Genomic DNA, 23,504 nt, shown 5'->3' on the forward strand with positions numbered 1-23,504 from the left:
CCTGGAACATAAACCCAGTACTTTGCAACGTGCAATTATTCAGTGCCTTCAGGTGACTCCTGGGGTCAGCAGCAGTGCAGCCCCTCCAGGAAGGCAGGGTAAGAACAGGCAGCTGCTGCTGCTCGCACGTTTCTCCACTTTCTTGCAACTGAGCTCTTGCCAGCAATTAAGGACTGGCTAATGCAAATCAGTGAGTTAGTACCTTTTTTCCCTACACTACTACTACTCGTTTTCTCACTGACCTGCAATGTAACATCCTGGGATCCTCCCTTGGCTCTGTCTGTGACTCCTCTCCAACCCCCTTAGGGCTCATGACCACAGTCGGGGGGCAAAGGCTGTCACAGATAGGTAGGATGCTGAATGCTCATGGTACCTGTGAAAGTCTGAAGCCAGCCTGAAGTTTTGCAGGGGGGGAGGTAATGCTGGCCTTCCCTCTGGCTTCCTGCATCATCATTTTTTTCCCGCTGCAGCTCCTACAGTGGTTAAATTCTACACTATGCAGAGGGATCTTGACCACTAATAGTAATGGTGAGGATAACAACAATCAGTACATTAATAATGTGCTAGGGAGTAATTTGAGGTAGATCCAGGACCAGAGCTAGAAAAGGACCATCATTTCTTAGCTGTTAGATCCCTTTCCCTTTAGGTTATGCACCGATGTTTTTAATATTAACAAATCCTATTAAAGTAAATAAACCTGTAAGCATTCTAGGTCTTCAGAAATCTGGATATGAATCTTCAGTGTGCCTGCAACAACACTAGACCCCAAACAGTTGTACCAAATAAAGCAATTTGCAATGTGTGAGAACAGCCACCAGCACATAAGCTGTGATTCCAGCATCAGATAAATATTTTCTCATGCTCATTATGCCCATCAGGCTTGCAGGAAACTTAGCCATGAGGAAAAATAAGCTGATGCTGTTGTTTCTACAAACTAGGAACAGGAGGGACTGAAGGCGAGAGAGCAAGGGCTGGCGAATCAGATCCAAACCGTTTTTGCATGCTATAACAGCCAGGTGAGCAGGGGTAGGTGTTGCCCCAAGCACTGATGCTCAGCTGATAGCTCTCAGGGTGGGTTCAGCCACTTCCAGGGTGCTGTATTTCTTCTTTCCCCACGGTTCCCTTGGGGAAAGCCTCACTGCTCCAGCCCAGCTGTGTGACTGTGACCGGGAGCCTGAACTCCCCATCTGCTCCTCATGCATGTGTTTCCCCAAGGATGTGCATATAGCCCTGCTAATCACCTATACCCTGTTAATCTCCTATGGTGGGAGAGATTTTGTGGCCATCATGGGCTCTCATTTAAGAGGGTTAAAAATCAGCAGATGACCACGGGATTTGCAGGACAAAGAGGCATTTTGGCAGCGTGCTGGGAGTGCTGCCCAGGGAGCAGCTGACTGCCACGGGATGGGGAAGGCAGCATCGTCACCCAAATGTCAGCACTCACATCTGAGGCGGTTCAGTACTTCCCTTAAACTAGCATGCTCTGGGTTTGAAGGAAGGATCCACAAGTGGCATTTTGGATTAAAATAACAAACTATTTTTGAAAAAGGCCTTCTGTAAAGAGTAAATGCAACTGCTGATCTCAGTGGGAGCTAGGAAATATTGACAGGCATAGTTCCAACAGTCAGTATGGAAAGATTCAAAGAGCAAGCCCTTCCTGGTAAGCTCTTTTTGTGCTTTAGCAACAGTTAGGTACATCTGATTCACAATCTGGCTTTAAACCCAGTGATGGCTTAGAGGCTATATAGATTTCTTTGTTACTGGTGGCTGCTATCACAGGAGATGCTGATGTGACATTGTTCATTAGTCTGTATCATGGCTGATGGTGTGATGCTGCATCTCAGTTACTGAAATTGGGCATGGAGCACCTTGATCATGGTTTATATGAGCTTTGGGGAGACTTGAAGAGCTGCTGTGGGTGCTTTCCCTCCATTTTCTCACTTCCACCATGCTGGAGCATTTGGATTTGCACCTCATTGCCTGCTCTGTTTAATACATTTGTGTTGCTGCTGAGATAGCAGAGGGAAAACTGCAGGATGTTGTGGGTACTCAAGCCTTCTTTACTCTTCTGTCACTCAGGCTCTTCAATTTCTCTGTTCTCCCACTGTTCTCTGGACAAGGTGGTAGTGACGGTGCTAAGAAAAAGAAATCTGTGGTAGTGGAAAGGGTTGGGGACTGCAGCAGTAGTGAAAACAAAAGCACTCTAGTTTTGTCTTATCTTGCTGTCTTAAACACTACCACAATTCACTAGGATGGGTCTAAACTGCGTATTACCTCTTGTAGCTGGATGAATATCTAGACTTAAGAAACAATGGAGAAACGAAAGCCTGAAGTGCCTGCATAAGGAGTCTCCACTGTAACAGAAGTCTAGAAAATTTATTCATGCTTTAAATTGAATTTGGAAGTTTAGTCCACCCCTATCTTTTATTTCCCAAGATAAGCATTACAGAGTACAACTGAGCTTTTGCTGGAATCCAATTTTTAACCATCATTGACAAGATAATAATTTTCCCAATTTTAGGATCATGCACAGTATGCCTCCCTTTCACGGCCGTCTCCTCTTCATGCCTCTGCTGCTGTCTCATTTAGGAGGAGGCACTGCTGCTGGTGAGTCGGCCACACAGCACTCTCTACTTGTCTGTCAGGAAGAGCGGCTCTCCCCCCTCTCAGTTTTCATGTTCCCAGTGAAAGAAAGTGTCTTCAGTGGCAGGCTGAAATAAGACATGTTCTTATTCTAATGAAAAACCAGGTGCCTGATCCCCCGGGTACGAGGCAAGCCCCATAGCCACAGAGGCGGTACGGGCATCCCAAAGGCCATCTTCCAGCACGTGCCTTTTCCAGCTGTTCCCCCTGCCCCGTCTCTCTCCTCCTATCTAGGACATGAACCCAAGGGAAGAGAGACTTCTTCATTAACGAGGCCAGAGCCAAAATGCTGACCTGTGCTGCCACCATGGCTGGCTTGCACGAGAGGACAGATGGATGGGGTTGTGGGGCCCTTGTCTGCTTACGGCACCTCTATTCCCTTTGCCCACGCTGTGCCACCGCTGCTGTCCCAGTCTTTGGAAAGCAGACTGGGGGGAAGCTGGGGATAAAGCTGGTGATGGACCAGGAAAGCAGAGGCAGAAGGGAAGAGCCTCAGCTACAGAGGGACGATGAGGGGCCAAGAGACAAACCTTGCCAAGAGTTCTGTGTGCGCCACATCAATGTGAACCAGGGCCAAGAAATCACTTTTTCCTGTGGAAAAAAAGTATTTTTCATATCAATGTGCAGCTTAGGGAGCTAAGATATTAGTTGCCTACCATGGAAGGGTGAATGATGGAAATGACCCTTTGGGAATCTAAAACTTGCAGAAAATCAAGATGTTTCCCTGTGGATTTTTAAACACAAGGAGGCTGCCCAAAATTTAAAGAAATCCTCCAGGCCTCCAAAGTATGCGTATGCTCAGGGGAAGCAGATTAGAGCATCTCACCAGGCCGCAGCCAAATGCAGCAGGTGAAGAGGTGGCAAAAGCATTTTAAGAAAGGGCATCGAGCAGTGATTTCAGGGAGGCTCCCTTTGTGCTTACACATTTGGGGAACTTTTAAGAACTATGGAGGAAAATTGCCAAGAGAACTGGCTCCAAGGAGTTTTGCAGCTCTATCATTTAAGGTGAAGAAAAAGCAGGAAACTAACATTGTCTCTTAAATCTTTAAGATGTCAGTAAATAAATGATGTGATTTTCAGAACTGTAAAGCATCTCATATCTTCTGCTGACTTCAGCTGGAGCACTGGGTGCTCAGCACTTCTGGAAATAAAATCATTTGTTTGCCAAGCCTCGGAAGGAAAAGCTGAGAAGGCTGACTTGAAGTTCTTGTTCTCGCAATTATGAATATGAAGCAGGATATAAAAATATGAACTGAATATGAACTGAAGCAGAATATGAAACTTAAATCAGTAGTGTTCCCTCAGGAAGATCATTATTTGGAAGAAACAAAAAAGTGCACATGAAGACAAATTTGTAAACACCACAGGAAAGGAGGAAGGATGGAACTTGCTTGGCATTATTATTGTTTCCTGTCTTGGAGCTGGTCTGCCTCTGCCTTCACTTTGTGGTATTTGTAGTAGTTCTGCATTGAACAAATTGCTTCTAGCCCTGGGGGCTGTCATGAAAATGTAGGCAGTGCTAATGCCTTAACTGTTAATTAGCATGATAGCAAGGCAGTTGAGGAAGGGACTAAAATGTCAAACAGTGGAGATGATAACAGAGTATGAAAAATGCCACACTTTTGCGCAGTGAGGGGGCAGGGGCAGGCTGGCACAGATGCCAGAGGAGAGGGGCTCCTCCATGGAGTTCTGGCTGTCCTCGCCCACCGCAGCTGTGGCAGGACCCTCCACCAGCCTGCTCCTCACAGCCTGGGTGAGATGCTGAGAAGTACTGCACAGCTCAATTTCTGTGATGTGTTTCTATCAAGAGTTACGGTTAATAGATAAAAAAACCTTAAGCAATGAGAATATGTAGAAATTGTGTTATAATACAGAAGGGGTTATGAAAGTGTTTCACAGAAACTAACATTTTCCACATTATTTTTTCCCCTGTAATATTCTCCTGGGAAACAAAATCCCATCATCAGTTAACCTGAAATATTCTTGATTCATTTCCCTTCCACTGCAGTGTCCCAGCAATTGGGAAAAGCTTGAAATTGGACATGAGAGAGGTAAACCCATGGCATGCTAGTGCCAAAAGGGAGTAAAAAGAGTATGAGATCCCCAAATACGATTTATCTAATATTATGCCCACTGGGAAAGCCAGAGATTAATGCCCGATGAAGTGAAAACATTTTGTCCCAGCCAACATAAAAAAATTAAGTTCAGGAATGTCTGATGCATTGATTCCTCAGTTCTAATTTGGAATGAAAAAAGTGTCAAAATGAGAGGACTTCCTACAATACAAAAATATTAGGACAATTTTTTTGTCATTTCTTCAAAAGACTAATGTTTTCTTTTTCTGAGCAGTAATTCACACATTTTAATTCAAACATCCTGATAGAAAAATGTTTATATAGATATTAATTTTAATAAGGGATTTCATAGTACTAATCTTCTACTACAGAGCACCATTCAGAATCACTTTATTATACAGTTTGCCTAGCAAAGCATTTCATCATGCAAAAGTGAGAAAAGCCTAAATGCACTGTTCTGATGAAAAGAGAAAAATAAGATTCAAAGGCTGAACAAGATGGTGAGGCTATGGTGGAAGAAAAGGCACAAAAAGCTGCTGAAGAAGAATCACAGATAATGCAGTTGAGATGATCTGTGATGAACTTGTATGGAGTTTGCTAGTTAATGCATTGCAAAAAGCTTTACAAAGGGAGGCTGATATCAGTGTTACAGGCAAGGGAGCTGAAGTGGAGCACAGTGAGTGACTCTTTTGCTCCCCCTGTGAGCCAAGAGCAGAGCCCAGACTCGTCAGACACAGTTGAATGTACCTGTTACAAGACTAGGTCCTTTTCTTTTGTGACATGACACAAAGCCCAGAGTGGCTTTTCTCTTTCTCCAACACAAGACATGAGTCAAAATGATGAAAAACAATGATTCGATATGGACTTTTTCCTTAAATCAAGCTATGCCTTGCATTAATTTTTCTGCAAACCTGTTTGGCAATGCATTGTGAAGCTTTGACATGTGCCTAAGACATAACCCACACTCAAGCTGTGGGCTCTACATTCCTAGGCCTGGAGTACTATCCGCAGTGATTTACTGTGTACTGCTTAGTTTCTGTACGATCACTAGGCTTTAAATGCTGGAACACCAACATGTCCCACCAGTTCCAGCCATTGTCAAGATAAGAGGGATTTAATGAATTTGAGAACTGGATGCAATAATACTGTAAATTTAGGGACAGGAAGGACCACTGTGATGTTAGTTGACCTAATTGTTATTGACACAATTTCACTCAGTATCAGCAATGCATAAAAGTACTCCTCTTACTCCATAACTGATGACCATCAGGCCACTAACTTGCAGCTGAACTGAAGAGCATCTTTTGAAGTAAGGTTGCTCAGTGCTGTGCTCAAAGATGCCATGCTGTTCTGTTTCCAGCACTTAATGAACTTTTGATTTTTGAAACCTTAATTCCCAGTCTTGTTTAGAACTGTTATTTCTTCTTACAAACCTCCAGACCAAGGTAAGCCTGTGAAATACACTTCCATTTCTATGCTCTGTAATATAACATAAGGTACCTAGCCCAGAATTACATCATGTGAAACATTGTTGTAATTTCTAAAAAATCATATTTATGTGTATCTGCCTATTTTCTCATCTATGTAGAATTATTCTTCTAGGCTGAAAGTGCTTTCCTGAAATGTGCCAGCATTTTTTGCAGTACATAAGTCAACAGGTCAGCTCCTGCCTTGCACTTTCCCTCTAGGACCTCACAGGCGGAGGCTGCGGCAGCCGGGCTGAGTGCTGGGGCAATCCCAGACATCTGTCTTCTGAGCAGGGAATTGAAAATGCTCCGCTTTGCATAACCTTTGCCTTAGGGTCAAAATTACTTTTGTTTTTTGAAGCCAGACGTGGTTGTCCTTCTGGGGCACTGCTTACATTTAAACCTCCCACTTAGGAATGCATTTAGCTTTATTTTGGTGATCATATTGTTTAGCAAAAGTTGCTCAGTAACAACTAACTTTCCCATCCAGCTCTGCTTTTTATTCTATTTCTCAATGCTATGGGATTTCACATGATGTGTATTTTCATGGGATTATTATCAATGTGATGTTCTATATCCCTAATGTATCTCAGCTCATTAAGTAAGTACCCTAATTCATTTTGTAAGAATGTCTATTGCCTTCTACTCAGATGTACCCATTTGTGTATCATCATTTGTAGGCTGTTCTCGACCCCAGAGCACAGAAGAATTCTCCTGCTATTTAGAATCCCACTCAAAAGTAATGGCTCTTATACCTACATGCTAATATCTCTCTGGTAGATCAGCTTATGATGTGCTCACTGTATAAAGCAAGCTGAATTCTCTGCCTTAGCATCAGGCTGTCACTAATTGTTTTTATATGTGTTTGCTATGATTACATTGTCCTCATTTCCAGTATCTGTTTTGAAACACAATATTAGTTCATTTATTTCCTGTGTCACAAACCAATCTCATGGTGAACATTGCTTTGCAAGTTTATTGAGATAATGTTTCTCATGAGAGCTTTGTCCTGCTGTTATCTTTGTGCCTTTTTTTTTTTTTTAATGGTAGTAGTGTCACCCTTTCATAAAGTGAATTGCTTTGATTGCAGATAGAAGAATTCGCCCCTTGTACTGAATACATTTGGGTCTTGTTGTGACTGCTCTCTTGTTTATGGCTTCTGGACCTAGCTGTGTGTTCACCCCGGGTTCTATCTTTGTTTTTCTTTAGATGCACATCAACGCTGCTGCTGCCTGCTATCCCTTGTGTTTGGGAAACACATCATAGCGTTCCTTCTGTGGTGATTCAAGTCAAGTCCCTTTCTGACAGTAACTTGCTATGTCCAGCTGATTTGCAATACCCAAAATACTTTCAGTTCTAGTTAGTCCATATGGTAACATGGCTCAAACTGTGTGTGTCCCTTAGCATCAGGCTCAGCCACATTTGGTGGCTTGCTTGCTTTGGCTCTCCATGAAGAGGTGTACTGGGGGACCTGTGGGAGTACAGGGACCTGAATGGGATTTTTAAAAAGTAACGTGAAGAGCCTCACTGCCTCTTCAGATGCTTAAATAACTTTTGACATCTGTCCTCTGACATCAGTTCTTCTCACTGAAATGGTTTTGAGAATGTAGTTATTGCTCACACAAGGATTTTAATCTGTGAAGTTTCTCTCCTGTGCCTCTCAGAAGCCTTGAAAGCTCCCAGTCATCTTCTCAGCTGTTCTGTCACCTGTGGCTTTGGACTGAGTAGTTCAGAGGACCTTGTTGCTCCCTTTCTATCTGAAGGCTGACCTGACTCTGGAGTAGCAGATGGAAGCAACACACAAGAAGCTTGTTGGACACTGAACTCTGTTCCTTCCCTCAAGCACTATCCATGTTGCTCTGCTCAATTTTTAGCACTTGGTCTCAGGGAAATCACATCCTTCGAGACCACAAGGGACCATCTTTATCATGTGCAATGCTCTTCACGTGCAGCCATGGGGTTTCAGCAAAGTGTTCCTGCACCCGGTCTGTGTCCTTCATTGCACTAGAATATATAATCTAGACAGATACTCACTTTTGATTTAAAGATCTCTGCTGACAGGAATGTTGCTGTATTCCTAGGTATGTGTTTCCAGTGGCTAATTATTTTCACCTAAAGATTTACTCGTGGTGTCTTGCCTGAGGCCATGGCAATGCTTTCAGAGGAAATTTCTGATGCTGAGGCCAAGAACAAAGTACTGACAGAGAGGTGACTGATCACTTTGCTCCAGGGACATCAGTGGTCCATGGCCCTTTCACTCTGCTCATTGTTTTTGTTGAGCTGGGGAAGATCCCTCTTGTGTCCCAATGCCCTCTGTTTGAAGGCTTCCCCTGGTAGCAGGCACCCGAGCTGTGCCCTCAGAGGGTACCTTGGCTCCTCCAGGGATTTGACCAAAGCCAATCTTCCCCCACTCTGGAGACAACAACCATGGGCAGAGGCTCCATGTTTTTCCTCCCATCACTTTCACCAGCTGCTCTGATAGGTTTTGCTTAAGTGAAATATAAAGGAGCCGAGAAGAAAAGGTCTTCAAGTCTATGTGGACGAAGAACCTGATCTCCTTAACCTTACATCACATAATTTTTAAAACTGAACTTCTTTAAGCTCTCATTAATACACCACTTTTTCTAGCTATTCTTGGAAACATATTTGTAGTTTTCCAGTAGCCTTTTAAAAGTGCTGAACCCACAATTCAGCTAAACATAAACAGTGGTAGTCTACCAAATGAATTGGGGCTGTCAGAAGGTGTAGTGAGCTCTGTATGACTCACCTCTGCTCGCCAGACTGGGGCTAACTACAGACTTTTCCAGGAACACATCTAATGTGTTGGGTATTTTTTTCCATTTTCCAGGTTATTGATAAAGATAGATACTGAATAGCGCTAGCCTAGGCAGGATTCTTGTGGGAGTCCACGAGACATGTGTGGTTGAAGCTGTTGTAAGTGTGTAATGAACTGGTTAACTTTGTTCATGAAATCGCATGTGGGGGTAGAGACATTCCTCGCTTATCTAAAACCACAGTATCCAGTTAAGTACCGATGATTAACGAAAGACGTTCCACCTAACAAACAAATGACGGCCCAAACACACACACAATGCAGAAGATACCAGCCGCCACCTGAAGGCAGATTACGACCACCTAGCAACTGACGGCACAAACGCACACACAATGCAGAAGATACCAGCCGTCACGTAGACAGAAGCTAGAAACTGTATAAATAAAGGGACTCTTCCCCATTTTCGGCGCGAGCCTTTGGCGGAGCACTGTCTCCCCGGCCGCCCAGCGCTGTTTTGCTCTCTTATCGCTTGCTAATAAATTCGGTCTTGTCATTTAATACAAATTGGCTCCTCCAATTTGTCACGAGCGTCTATAACAAGTGTACATCTCCCGAGCTGCGGAGAGGAGATGGTGGCTTTTGAGGGTCTGTATGGTCAGGTTTATGTTTAGATTAGCAAGTGAGAATTAGTGACAGAGCAGGTGCCGTATCTACACTTGCACGTCACTCTCTACACTGGGATAGTCGCTGTGCCCATCTCAGAAGGATACTGCTGCCATGGTGGAGAGCAGCAGCTGTTGCAGGACACATGCACGTTGCATAGAACGTGAAAGAAAAATGGACTCAGTGTTGCCTTCCCTCTTCAAATTATAGAGCAAAATATGCAGGTGACAGTGAAAGTGCCCCATAGCAGAGATTGGCCTGGGTAGTCCTTTCCTTGCTGTAAAATTCAGTATGGGATTGTCCAGTAAGGTGGCTCAGCCGAGTGTGCACCGAGACCCCGGGTGGCTGCCGGCTCCGATGCTGCCTGCAACTCTCTGCTTCTGCCTGGGGCTTTCTGACCCCAGCGCTCACCTGGCCCATCCCTCCAGACCTCAGTAGAGGTGACAAAATCACCGCACAACGCATATCCCCGGGTGGGGATATGGGATGGAGGCTGCTTCAGCGTCACATGAATGTCAGCCTCACATGTCAGAGCGTGTTTCTTAATTTAGATATACTGGTCTACGGTTCCTCCAGATGTTCATCCCTGTGCCCAGCCTCTGTGGGCACCAGAGAGCCATTTGCTTTATTGCTGGTTCTCTGACGCCCTCCTGTGACTTACCGTAGGTGACTGACAGCACTGCTAGGGCACCAGCGGGTAAGGAGGACCTGTGTCACGAAGGGAGACATTTCCACAGTGTGAGAAGACAAGTAATATAAATTGCTTTAGAAACATCATTGCCGGCACTAAGCTCCAGAGCTTGATCCACGTGTGATGTTGCCCAAATGATTTTGGAATCAAGGTCTCCAAACATGTCCCACCTTAATTAATACACATTAGGGGCTAAGATTGCACTCACGTTATTATTGAATTCTGTCCATTTAAGTAATGGGTCTTAGTACTGAAGGTCCTTCTTGCTAGCCACTGAGGCAAGAGGTGATGATTTTCTTTTCAAAGTTAAATCTTAATAATGTTGCACAAAAGATATGATGGGACTCCTAAAATAAACCCCCTCAATCACTGCTTGAATCAGGAGCATGACCATGGTCAGGTGTCCATGCTGTTCAGCTTACCTTGTCTGTGGCGGCTGTTCTCTTGCTGCACTTTCAGACAGGTTAATAGTGAACCTACAGAGCAAGCCATGGAGAGAAAGAAATGACATTTTATTGTTATTATTAATTATTTTCATTATAATAGCTCCTAGCAGCTGAGGCACAGAATGGGTCCCTGCTGGGGAAGGCACTCTGCAGACACAATGGAAAGGCAATCCCTGCCCCAAGCAGCTTAAACATTAAGCAAAAAGGTTACAAGAACAGAGACTAGGTCTCAGTGTCATAAAGTTCTACCTTCCTTCTGCAACAGTGAAAACATGAAAATCAAAGATTATTGCCTGACAGATGTTCCTATAAAGCAATAAAATGAGGAAGGAGAAAAGCAGTCTTCCATGAAGACAATAATTTCCCTTTGGATGCTCGATTGCTGCTTCACTGGGAAGTTTTCCATGTCCCTCTCCACCCCCCTGACTGGCAGCCATTCCTCTCTGTGAGCAATTTCTTGAAGCCAATGAGGGAAAGCCTTGGGACTAGAAAACCTTTTGAGTGGGAAACCTCCACAACACACCTCTTCAACCCTGCACGTGCTCTGCAACCTCATCCACCTCCCACAGGGAAACTGCTCCCAACGTGCTGTTTCAATGCTCAACAAAAATAACTTTCCCACGGTCTCTGCAAGGCCATTTGTCAGAACTGCTCCAAATATTTTATTAATTGGACAATGGCTACCTGTGGTGTAGTGCTCAGGTCCAAAGCCAGATCTTAGCCTCTCCGTACCAGCGACAATGCTTATGTAAGGGTGACTCATGCCCTGAGCAGCTAAAGCTCTCGGATGCTATTTTCTCCTCAATAGCAGTACATGTAAGCTAAGGTCTGGTTTTGGAGCTGAAACTCTTTATTTCATCCCCCAGCATTTCTGAGACCAGTAGGGAAAAGGCAGTAATGCAAATTTCTGTTTTGTGGTAGAAAAAGAAGAAAGTGTCATTTAGTAATGTCCATGTATTGTTTAAACATTTATCACTTTGCTCTTTCTCAGAACTAGTTCTCATCAATTTATCATGTCCTTATATTTTGCTACCTACGTTTTCTCACTTTTGGTAAATCTTTTAAAGGCAACCTGAAAAAGTAAAATACCAACCGCAAGGCACTTTGCAAGTTGGTGGCTGGGTGTCTGAATGCCTCTGCTGCTCAGCACTGGGGAAAATGTGTCTGAAAACCCCAATTCCTCTCTTCCAATCGCAGCATTCCTGTTTTATCCCACTGCCAGCACCCTCCATCTCCACTGGGACAGCCAGCCACAGACCAGGCACTGAGATAAGACCCCAGGGAGGTGGAAGAAAACACCTTTGGGTATCTATCTCCCTCTGCATCCTCTGCTCACCTTGGCAGCCAGGCAGTGGGCAGCATTAGCTGGGGGCACGCAGTTGTGCCTGTGGGGGCTGGAGCCAGCCAGTGCCCAGCTGCAGGGCTGTGGCTGAACAACTGCAGCAGTGGTACCTACTGCCCAGACAGGGGGTTGGGGCATTCAGCAAACACTGCAAGCTGCTCCCTCTGGCTCTGGGCTCAGAGCCCGGGACGGTCTGCAAAAGCCTGGCTGATCCCTGGCCACAAGAAGCCCCTCAGCCAGCCTCCTCCACCCCCCACAGTTAACCAGCTGCTTCCAGGTACCATGGGGGTGGGTGGACACCCAGAAAGCCAGCGAGGAAGGATGGTGTCTCTCCCTGTCCCTCAATGGCACACGGACACGGGGTGGTGGAGCCCCCTCCCCACGCTGGCATGGGGACAGCTGGGATGTGGCACGCTTCCCGTGCCTATCACCCCAAAGGGTTTCATGCTGCACCAAATTCAAGCTTTGAAGATTTAAGAGCAGGCTGGCTGCTACCCCCCACCATGCCGGATTTGTTGCTTTACAATGTATGTTTTATTTATAGATTAACATTAGCATTTGCAAGAGGAATGACTTGGGCTCTGAGTTATCGCTTCCTATTAACCTGAAATTATTGAGTGTCTGAAATTTGTGAGGAAACCCAGTGAGCAGAAAGTATCAGAAAAATGTTCCTTTCCTTCCCTTGAAGCACAGAGAATAAACAACCTCCTCCCTTTGGAGGGCTGTGCAAAACCATGGAAATGTCAAACAAGAGTGCCAGGCAATCGTCCTTTTAAAGTGTACAGCTCTTAATATATATTGCATATCATGTACATTACTGGATTCCTATTTGCAATTAATATTTGATTTTAGACTGCACAGAGGTGCAGATCCTGCAGCCCTGCGTTGTGTGTTACGGCCCTTGCTCCTATGGAAATGTTTCCCTCCAGCAACAATGCAGCAGTCTTGGGGTTTTGTTTGAACAGGCTTTGAAGAGCTTGGGGAAAAAAAAAGTCCCCATTCAGCTACACAGGGCTGGGCATGGGGATGGGGAAGGGCTGCAATGCCTCCCTTGCCCCACTGCTGTGGGGCCAGCCCTACTCCCAGCCCCAACAGGGGATTTCTGTGCTGGCTTGTGGGTAGCTTGGGACATATGGCAGGGCTCATCTCAGCAAGTTTAGACACCTACAATTTAGGCATCTTCTTAATCTGATTGCCTAGATTCCTCCTTCATCCCTCCTGGGCACCAGCTGCCCCACGCAGAGGTGGCTGCACAGTCAATAAATAGATGCCCTGAGCTGCTCTCCTGTTTTTCTCAGTGATAACGGGAGACGTTCACTGACTAAGCTCAGGAGAGATGTCTAACTTTTTTTTTGGGTGTCTAAGCGATCCAGCATGAATCCTAGGCTGTGAGGAGGAAGGCAGTCCTCATACCTCCAGGGTAGCCCCTGCAATTATGCAGAAGGCCACTTGCTGTCCCTGAGCCCATAAATTGGGGCAAGGCAAGGGAAGGAAGCTTACTCTTCTCGTTTAACCTCCACATCTGAAACGCAATAATTGTAGTGCCTCATTTTCAAGCATTCTTCCTCTTCGTTCAGCCAAATCAGGAATAATCACTTGCACTTATGTAGCAACTTTCAGGAAAAGAAGTCTAAAATGCTTTACAGATCCAAGATGGCTATTTATATTGCTTTTTGTTTAATCCTCCTTATGCTCTGCTTAGGGACAAACTGGTATCAATCAATTCTTTCTGCGCTTATGAACTTTCATGATCTGTGACTGACAACTTTAATAATCTTCTTTATGAAGGCTAGGCAGCATCCAGAGTAGCACCTAAATGGTCCCCAGGAGCTGTAATTAAAATTAAGCCGCCCATGGGTTGCTTTGATTACAACAGGGCAGGCCAGCTTAACCTTCAATTTATGCTGACTTGAAAGATGGCTCATACGGAGAACCTGTATGCCAGACATAGATTTGAATTAATTATGCTGATTCTCTGGTTTTATTTTACTATCTGATTAGGCTTACAAATGAAATCACAGTCCCATCCTTTGCAAGAGCTTTGGTGTGAATGCCAAGACCCAGCAGCCCGCTGTGGGGTACCTGTGGGCTTTCCATCGGTTCTCCAGCACAAGGGATGTGTTTGGGCATCTGCAGGAGGTGGCGGCCTGTCACGCACCCACTGCTGAGCTATTGCTGGCTGCAGACACAAAGCTCCTAATTTGATCGCATAACTGATGAGCTGCAAATGTGTGCTAAGCATGAGCAACCGTGGCAACCCCCAGCTCAGCCTGATCCACTCTTTCCTCCTGCTTCTCACAAATGGAGCAGGCTTTTTGGTGTTCCTTGTCTTCCAGCTGCATGGAATAGGCTCTTAATTAGCATCAACAATATCTGAAAAACTAATCAGAAAATACGGTTTCTTAGGTAAGGTTATTTTCTGACTTCTGTATACCAAAATATAGCTTCATACAGGGCATTTTGCATAAATTAAGCAAGCCAGGGGTGTCTCATGTTGTGTAGTTTAAAAAGCCAGAACTGAAAGGTGGTAGATGCATTTCAACAAGGCTATAACTTTGTTACAGTCAGTTTTAGAAAATGTCAAAACAGAGATATGAAACCTTCTCGCCACCAGCAAATTTACCAAATCCACTGGTACCATATGAGCAGCTTGTAGCATAGTTTCTTATCAACCTTCTTGTGTAACATCTTAACAATTGTATTTTCAGAGGTTTCTTTCCTTTTCTTTCCTAAAAGCCTGTATCATATCACCAACTGAACTACAGTCTCCCTCGCATAGCATTGTTTTCCCGTAGGTTGGCAAAGTACGTTGAGTTAGGGAATTTCTTCAAATGCCTGTTTTTCCTCTGTGTTGTGGTTTAACCCCAGCCCGCAACGAAGCACCACGCAGCCGCTCGCTCACTCCCCCCGCGGTGGGATGGGGGAAAGAATCAGAAAAGTAAAAGTGAGAAAACTCGTGGGTTGAGATAAAGACAGTTTGATAGGTACAGCAAAAGCTGCTCATGCAAGCAAATCAAAACAAGGAATTCATTCCCCACTTCCCCTGGGCAGGCAGGTGTTCAGCCATCTCCAGGAAAGCAGGGCTCCATCACGCCTAACGGTGACTTGGGAAGACAAACGCCATCACTCTGAACATCCCCCCCTTCTCCTTCTTCCCCCAGCTTTATATGCTGACCATGACGTCCTATGGTCTGCAATATCCCTCTGGTCAGTTGGGGTCAGCTGTCCCGGCTGTGTCCCCTCCCAACTCCTTGTGCCCCCCCAGCCTGCTCGCTGGTGGGGTGGGGTGAGGAGCAGAAAAGCCCTTGGCTCTCGGTAAGTACTGCTCAGCAGTAACTGAAACATCCCTGTGTTATCAACACTGTTTTGGTCACAAATCCAAAACATAGCCTCCTACCAGCTACTATGAAGAGAATTAACTCTATCCCAGCCAGAACCAGCACACTCTGACAAAATAATATCCTTTTACAGCAGCCATGTACTTTTGCTGCACCTGCAATAGACCCAGCCGGACTTTTTCTTTGGCATCTTTTAATGCAACACAGACAAAAAGCTACTATGCTCTTTTATTGGTAAGTATGGCACAAAATAGGGTTGCACTCTCTTTCTTGCTGCCTCTCATTAGTCCATGAACAGACGTGTATGTTGAGATCAGAAAATACAGTTTAACTAGAATCAAGTGTCCGCCAGTGCCTATGACCATGTTTATGTTGTTCCCACCGCTGTTGATCCCTGGGGGACCGCTGTCCCCAGCTGCCTAGCTCGAGTGACCGGCTTGCCAGGGCAAAGCTGGTGCTCACACCTCCTTGCTAGGCAGCAGTCAGGTGTCCTGATGTGGCTAAATGGAGGAGAAATCCTCATCCCTCTTTGCACCTGCAGAGTGGCAGGGGCCAGAGATGGATCCCTCTTGCGAATAAGGGCACCCCATGAGCAGACCGCAGCACCAGCACAGGCTGAGTGGCACACAGGACTTTTGGAGAGGATAGGAAATAATGGCCAGGCCCAGCTTATTCCTCGCATGCAATTTTTAAAGTTCTCCTTGAACTAAAGGCTTTTCAAGACACTGCTCTTGCAAGTTCAGGTTGCTGATGTGACAATTTCTGCTGCTTTTCTGTTGAACTGAGGATGCCCTTATGGAGTATTACTTCCCATCTCCTGTAAGGTGTTCAGTCCAGCACCCAAGCAGCTCCTTCAAACACCAGCTTAAAATGTCTGCCACAAAGATGGCAGAATGCCGAGTGTTTTGGTAGACAGACTTTGGAGAGTTTAAGCCTAAAATTCCTCTCCCCTGTCAACTTCAGGCACTGAACTCCTGCAGTGAGAGCCATAGTGCTGGAGTTGGAGTAGGTCTTACTCTGAAAAGGGAGACCAGGAATTTGTCAGGTATTTGGCTTATCCTGCACTGTCTTCTGGGTGTTTTAGGAAGGCTTTGTATATGTTGCCCGAGCTTTATTTCTTCATTTCCACAAATTATTAAACTGCCAATCTTCATATTGCTGGTAAAATCCTATTAAAATGTTTCTAATTATCATTACCAATTGAATCTTCTCTCATGTGTCTCGTACTATGAATCCTATTTTATTAACGCTGCAATATTTCAGGTCTAGGATTAAGGTCAGAAGGATTGGTATAGTAATTAGTCCTTGAAATAATTTTATCTGCAGTGCTTTGATGTCATTTAATATTGGGTGAGTTAATGACAGAGCTCTTCCTTAGCAGCGTTTCTCTCTCTGCGTTGTCGTGATGCCATTTGAAATGGGAATTGGTTTAGCTGGGAAAGGGCTGGGTCCAAATTGTCGGTGGTAATTGAGGAATGTCTTTGGATGGTGATTATAAAGGTAAGGTAAGGTCAGGAGAAGGGCCAGGCTTTGCCTTGCTTTCAGAGAGCCTGGGACACATGCTCACCCTCACAGCTTGCCAAGGACAAAGCACCTCCAGGGGAGAGGGACAGTGGCAGAAGAGGAAAGACGTGAAGAAGGAAGGGGCTGAGAGAGTGCTATGCCAGTCTGTGAGGTTGTCTCAGGGGCTCAAGCATCTCCTGTGCCCTGCAACAGCAAGGGAGGAGCCCAGAGCTTGTCTTTGCCTTAGCTGCATGTGACCTCCAAAAGATGTTTCTCAGTGACTGGGTACAATCCTGCACCTTCTGGGACCACCTTACCTGCATACATCACCTTTCTGCTAAGTCCTGTTCTATGGCAGCTCGGACCATGTCCCATCTCTAGGGCAGGTTCTCAAAAAAGCTCCCTTCAGCGCTGACTTGACCTCTAGAAACCTCAGCCACAAAATCACACCTAATAGGTGAATGATAAATTTCACAGAGGGGCTTAAACAAGCAAGGCTGTGCAGGGAAGAGGAGAAAGAAGAACCACAGCCTCACACCAATTTTGGAAGCATGAATTATCCCCAAGGGCAAACATATCACTAGTAGCTGCTAGTGTTTCTGGAGGGAGGCAGCTGCTAGCCCCTCTCTCTGCTTGAATCCCAGTCTTGTGTTGGCTCAGGGAGGGTGGGAAACTGGCTTAGGAGCTTCACAGGCATGCTGGTGGGAAGTAACTTCTGGAAGCGTCCAGCTCAGCCTCAAGAACAAGTGGGACAAGACACAGTCAGGCCCGTCAACTCTTCAGCTACCTGAATCCATGGACCTCCATGGATGATGCTTCTGCAGCCTCTCTGGGTAGCCTCTCCATCACTGGTCTGATGAAGAGCGCGCAGCCTTACCACGGGTGATGGGCCAGGCAGCAGGGCTTGGTGTGTCCTCCGCCACCAGCGAGCAGCTTGTGCCGCTGCCAGGGTGGAGGTGGGGATTACTCCATGCAGGGATTTTACTCCACTGCTTTGAATAGAGAACCACAGTTGGGTTTGATTGCTAAAGCCGTTCTGCACCACTGTTGGGAGGCACAGCTCTTGGAGATGGTCTAGAGATACTGCATTTTTTTTTTTCCCTTAATGTCCGTAGAAGCTAAGCTGCAGTTGTTACCATTAATTACCTGAATATCTCTCTCGTGCAGATAGGTTAAGTTTTAATTTACCTCCTGCTGTGTCAGTGAAATGTCAAGAAGAGAAAGTGTATTATGAAGCACCACATAGAGCAAGGTAGATGTGGGAGGTCAGTTAATAGTTCAGGTCCTTTTGAAATCTTTTAGGTTTCCTTTTCATAATTCAAATTAATATGGCTGTTTTCATGGCTGCTTTTATTATGTTCTTGCTTCCCTCCTAGAGCTCTTAAAGCATTGTCAGTGTGCAGCTGATAGGCCGATGTTAACTACTAAGGGACAGATTATTAAGCGTAACAGCTCTTAGGCAAAGAAAGTGGGAGAACACTCAAAACAAAATTAAGTCAATTGGCTTCAAGAAACAGATTTCAGTAACCAAAGAAAGATAATAGATAACAGTTTGTGGAAAAATAGTTTAAAAGAAGAAATAGTTTAGGAGAATTGTCAGTTCCTTGTAGAAAATGATGTTACGATGTACCTGGAAGCTACCAGCATGTAGGCAGGCTGGAAACTGCAGCAGGAGACCAGTTTGGATAAATTCCAGCTCTTCAGTGAACTCATACAAGAAAGAAGTACAGAGAAAATGGGCATGAGGTCAAGTGAGTAAGGATGAATATCAAAGGACAGCATGCGCTGGAGGGGAGAAAATCAAATTCAAGTGAAAAAGTAATAAAGAATAGCAAAACCCGCAGTCTATGGAGGCATTAGTGGAAAGAGAAATATCAGAGGACACATTGGTCCACTACTCACTGCAGAAAGAAAGCTAGTGGCAAGTGATACTGAGGAGGCTGAATTGCAGAATGCCTTTTTTGACTCAGTTTTCACTAAAGGCATTGGTAGTGATCAAACAGCTAACTTAACAGAGGGGAAATGGTACAAATTCAGGCTAAAAGAAAAGAATAGGAAAGTGAAAGATGTTAGAAAGTACAGCAATACATAAAATATTTTGAAATTGTTGGAGCCTGATGAAATCTGCAAGTTGGATGCTTTCCAAGGATACTTGGAGAACTGGCTGTGCAATTTCAGAGTAGAAGTGAGGAACCAAGAAACTCCATAAAAGAAAATTGTATCTCTTGCTAAGGAGAGGCAGAAGGAGGCTCTGGGAAATGCACATCATTCAGCTTAATTCTGATTCCCAGAACAAGTACTGGAACAAACAAACATCCTATTTGTAAGTGCTTCAAAGTTAACGAATATACAAGTAATAGCCACTGTAGATTTGTCATACACTAATAATACGTATTGATGGTTTTGATACCATCTTATATGAGATATTCATTAGTAAGCTAGGTGGATAATACCTAGGAAAAGCTGAGCGTGAGCCCAGGTCTGGTGTGGAGACCAGCGCCGTCAGTAAGTCACTGCCCAAAGGAGTGTATGGATCAGTCACAGTTTCAGAGAAGTTTTGCTGGGACTGGGGACCCATCAGCATTTTCACCCACAGTTTGGGTTTGTGCATTAGGTTTTCAAAATTTCATGGAGGTGGAGGAGCTACTGAAGGAAGGGAGCTGGACTTAGTGTTATCTGGGCAGACTGTGAAAATAACCTGAAATTTTGAATTCAGTTCACCAAAAGGGAAGTCCTATGTCCAGGTAGATCCAGTCAACTGCACAAATAGATGGGGCATGATCTCAGGTATGTGTCAGTCCTGCAGAACAGGCTGTAGGGTTTCAGAGGACCAAGCAGAGCAAGGGCTAGCCCTAGCGTGCTGCCTGGGAAGGCTGCGGGGAATTGGGACCACTGCTGGGAGAGGAGGGCAGTGGGAATGGCTCGGACCAACATCCCACCCTGCTGCATACCCCAGCCTGCCCTGAGTAAGCGTGGGAAAGGGCTTGGGGCCCACCAAGGTGCTTCCCTGCTAATGAGCCTGTGACAACCCAAATGCAGCTCCAGGCACCTCTCCTGCCCTGTGGAGTGGGTATTACCAAGATATCAGCAAGGGCTAGTGGCAGCTCTTTGATCTCTTCACCAGCTGATGCGGGAGTGACTTCAAAGAGGCCAGGGCTGTTTCCCTGCTTGCATTCCCTCTGCACATGCACCCACGGGTGCTCTGGGGCAATGCCCCTGCAGCAGGCACCCACCAGCTCGCCCACCCCTTGCTCCAGCAGGCGCGGGAGGAGCCAGTTCCCCTCGCTGGTGTGGGGATGAGCGGGATCACGGTTGCGGGTGACCTGAGCAGTTTTGTTCCTGGCGACGCTAAAAAATTAGACAAGCAAAATATGAGCAGTTCAGTGTGGAAGTAGGTGACACTGAGCCAAAAGCTGTTGCAGGACATACAGGAATTAATTCAGATAACTGTCAAACACCATCGATAAAATGATAGAGGAAAAAATGCTTTACATGCATCCTGCTCTTACAGGTCTTAACACTTTAGCATTTCCTTTCTAGCTGATTTTTGAGACACACAAGTAATTTTAACCCTACCTAGAGAGTACTGAACAGTGTCCTTCAAGTGATTTTAATTGTCATAAACACTGTCAGTGTTTTCCAAGTTTCATTACTCAGATGCAGTTAGCAAAGCCTGCTCCACAAAAAATCAGACTGTGCAATGTGAAAATTAATTCATGATCACTGTCAAGGAAATTGGATATAATAAAGGAGGAAGAAAATGTTTCTTGTAAACCTTTCTTTGTCTAATATTAAAACATTGTTCCTTTCTGTTCTTCTGCAAAGAACATTTTAATGGTACTCCGTAGGTGAAAAATGCATTAAAAGCAATTATCTCTGTAATTGCTATCTTGCTTCTCTTGACCTCAAAAAACACAATCCTGTACTCACTGTTAGGGAATTATTCCTGGAATAGATGCCTATGTAAATGGGGTCAAATATGTGAGACCTTTAAGATCAGTGGATAACAGGAAAGTAGAGTGATCAGAGACAACGTGCATTTTTCCTCGCAGAGGAATTGCATGGAGGCTGAGCTCACAGCATTTCTCACCCCTGCTGCTCTAAGCACTCTCACACAATCACTGTGTCTCTGGCACTGAACAGCCAATATTGAGGCTATCTGATTGCAGCAGTATTCTGAGCTGCTTCCAAACACTGCATTATTTACAACTGCAAATGAGTGCACACAAGCAACTGAGGCTCATGTTCCCACCTACGATGGTACCTGGCACTTAGTCAAAAAATCATGGCAACGGCCTTCATGTCACAAGGCAGATGATGAACCTCACCCCAGATTTGTGGTGCAAGCTGCCGATTTCCAATGGGAGACATATTAAAAAGAAAAAAAAAGAATCATCCCACCTTTTAAGTATGACTAGATTAATATTTGTGGTAATTGGGTGCTGAATTAGGATTAAGGATTTGTTCTCTAAACTGCCCTGTGCTGTTGGGGAAGGGGTCCCCAGTGGCCCTGATGGAAATCAGTTAAAATGAAGGCTAGTAGCAGGGCTTCTTAGAAATCTACTCTTTTTCTGCATTTGCATCGGAAAGTGAGGAATTATCATCACATTTATTTTATTTCAAGCCCTCTGGCAGGATGGCTCTCACTGATGCTCGGCCACCCCATCCTCAGCGCTGGTGGCTGCATCCCTGCTGCAGTGCAGAGCCAGTGCTTGTGCAACTCCTCAGTGCACCCCTGAGCATCTCAGGGCAGACAGAGCTCTGGTTTGGGCCACTCAGCTGGAGCTGTCACAGCAGCACTGTCACACCTGACACAAGTGTCGAGGGGCTGGCGGTGGCTGAGGAGGCTCCAGCACTGCTTGACTGTGGGAAGGACGCAGATGCTCAGATCTAGAGGTTACCGTGAGCTATCCCCATCACAGCTGCTGTTTTTAATCATTTCGACAGTTGCAACTAATTCAACAAGAGGGCCTAAAGTACCTGTTAGCTGTGTCTGTCCCACGGTGCCCAACTGGGGAACCTGGGGATGAAAAGCCATTTCTTTTTTCCCATGATAAAAATGTGTGTCAGGCATGCAGCTGCCATAAGTGGCTTGGGGAATCTCCTCCCACATCTTTTGCATAAGGCAAATGGTGTTTCTAGACCTTTTTGTCTGCAAGGCAAATATGGAGTACTCTGAAAAACGTACCGTGTCCCCAAGTCTGCAGATAGGCAGAAGCACCAGCCGAGGGGGTGTCCATCAGCCTAGGGGGGAGTCTGCCAGCCTGGGGCAGTGTCTACCACATTCACCTGGATGGGACACTAAGTGTTAGGTCTGGCCATGTCGCAAAGAGCTGAGCCAAGAGGGCTGGAAAGGCTGTCCTGATCCTTCCTTGGAGGTAAGAGTATTAAACTGTCCCTAACATGCTGGGGCAGACAAGACTAAACGCCCTGGGGAGAATTACAGCCATCACGCATGAGGAGTCAGGGAACATGCAGGGAAAGAGGCACTCTTGGTCTCTATTTTTGACTTAAACTGAGGGCAGATAATTGAAAACAGCATGTGCGTCAGGGTTTATCTATAGGTATGACAGCTACCTGTGAGTAGCTCTATACTAGTAAGTGTGTCAGCTTGACACCACATAGTTACAGCAATCTCCTCTCATGTAGCCAAGGGAAACTGCTAAGGAAATGATCTGCCTCTAGAGATAACCTTGTTGTAAGCATCTCTTGACAGAAATTAAGTCTGTCCTCTTCAGAGGAAAACTCCTGCTGGGTCCTCCTCAGAAGGAGAAATGAGCTCCCAGCAATGCCTGCACTGCCTCCAGTGAATCTCCTGCTCCCAGGCAGGAGGGAATTAGGTGACCAAAGTTACAATTCCTGGGTCACATCAGCAGCAAAGCTGCTCCCGGATGGTGTCAAGAGAGTTAGCCAGTGATATGAAATGCAGATTTGAGATCAGTAAAAAATTCCCTCACTTGCTTTATCTACTTAATCCATTTCTTTTATCCTGTGCCTCTTCTGGCTATCAGCAAGAAGGACAGAGGCTGTCTGGCATGCTGGATGTTGGAGCTGGAGAGGGCATTATCAGTTTTATTAGGTTGGTCTTACTCCTGAAAAGCTCAAAAGGAACTATTATTTTATTTCTGGTTACCCTTTCAATGCTTCTTGCATCCAGAAATGTTTTTTCCTTCTCTCTGCCTGGCAGTGTAATAGTCAGAATCCTTTTCACAGGCCCCTTTATACATTGAAATTGGTTTTACAAGCAGGCACCTTGCCAGTTATTTTTCTCCCGTTTTCTTGGAAAAGGATCAGACATATTTATTGTCCTTGTATTTGTAACCATGGCAAAATATCTTAGCTTATCTTCTCTGATGTTTATGTGGTAACGCTGCTATTTTCTACTGGAAGTATGTCAAATTGCCTCCCAATGCTTTTAAGTCTATTAACATTTTCATAGGCCCCTTTCTTACAGTTATATTGGAGTCGAACTATACAATCTGCTCAGCAGATTTTGGGCTTCGTGTTTTGTAATGACATAAATCCTGCGCTTACATATCAGGGCTGGAGATCAGTGTTTTTTCT

The sequence above is a fragment of the Harpia harpyja genome, chromosome 6, assembly GCF_026419915.1.
Source record: "Harpia harpyja isolate bHarHar1 chromosome 6, bHarHar1 primary haplotype, whole genome shotgun sequence".
Classification (NCBI taxonomy): domain Eukaryota; kingdom Metazoa; phylum Chordata; class Aves; order Accipitriformes; family Accipitridae; genus Harpia; species Harpia harpyja.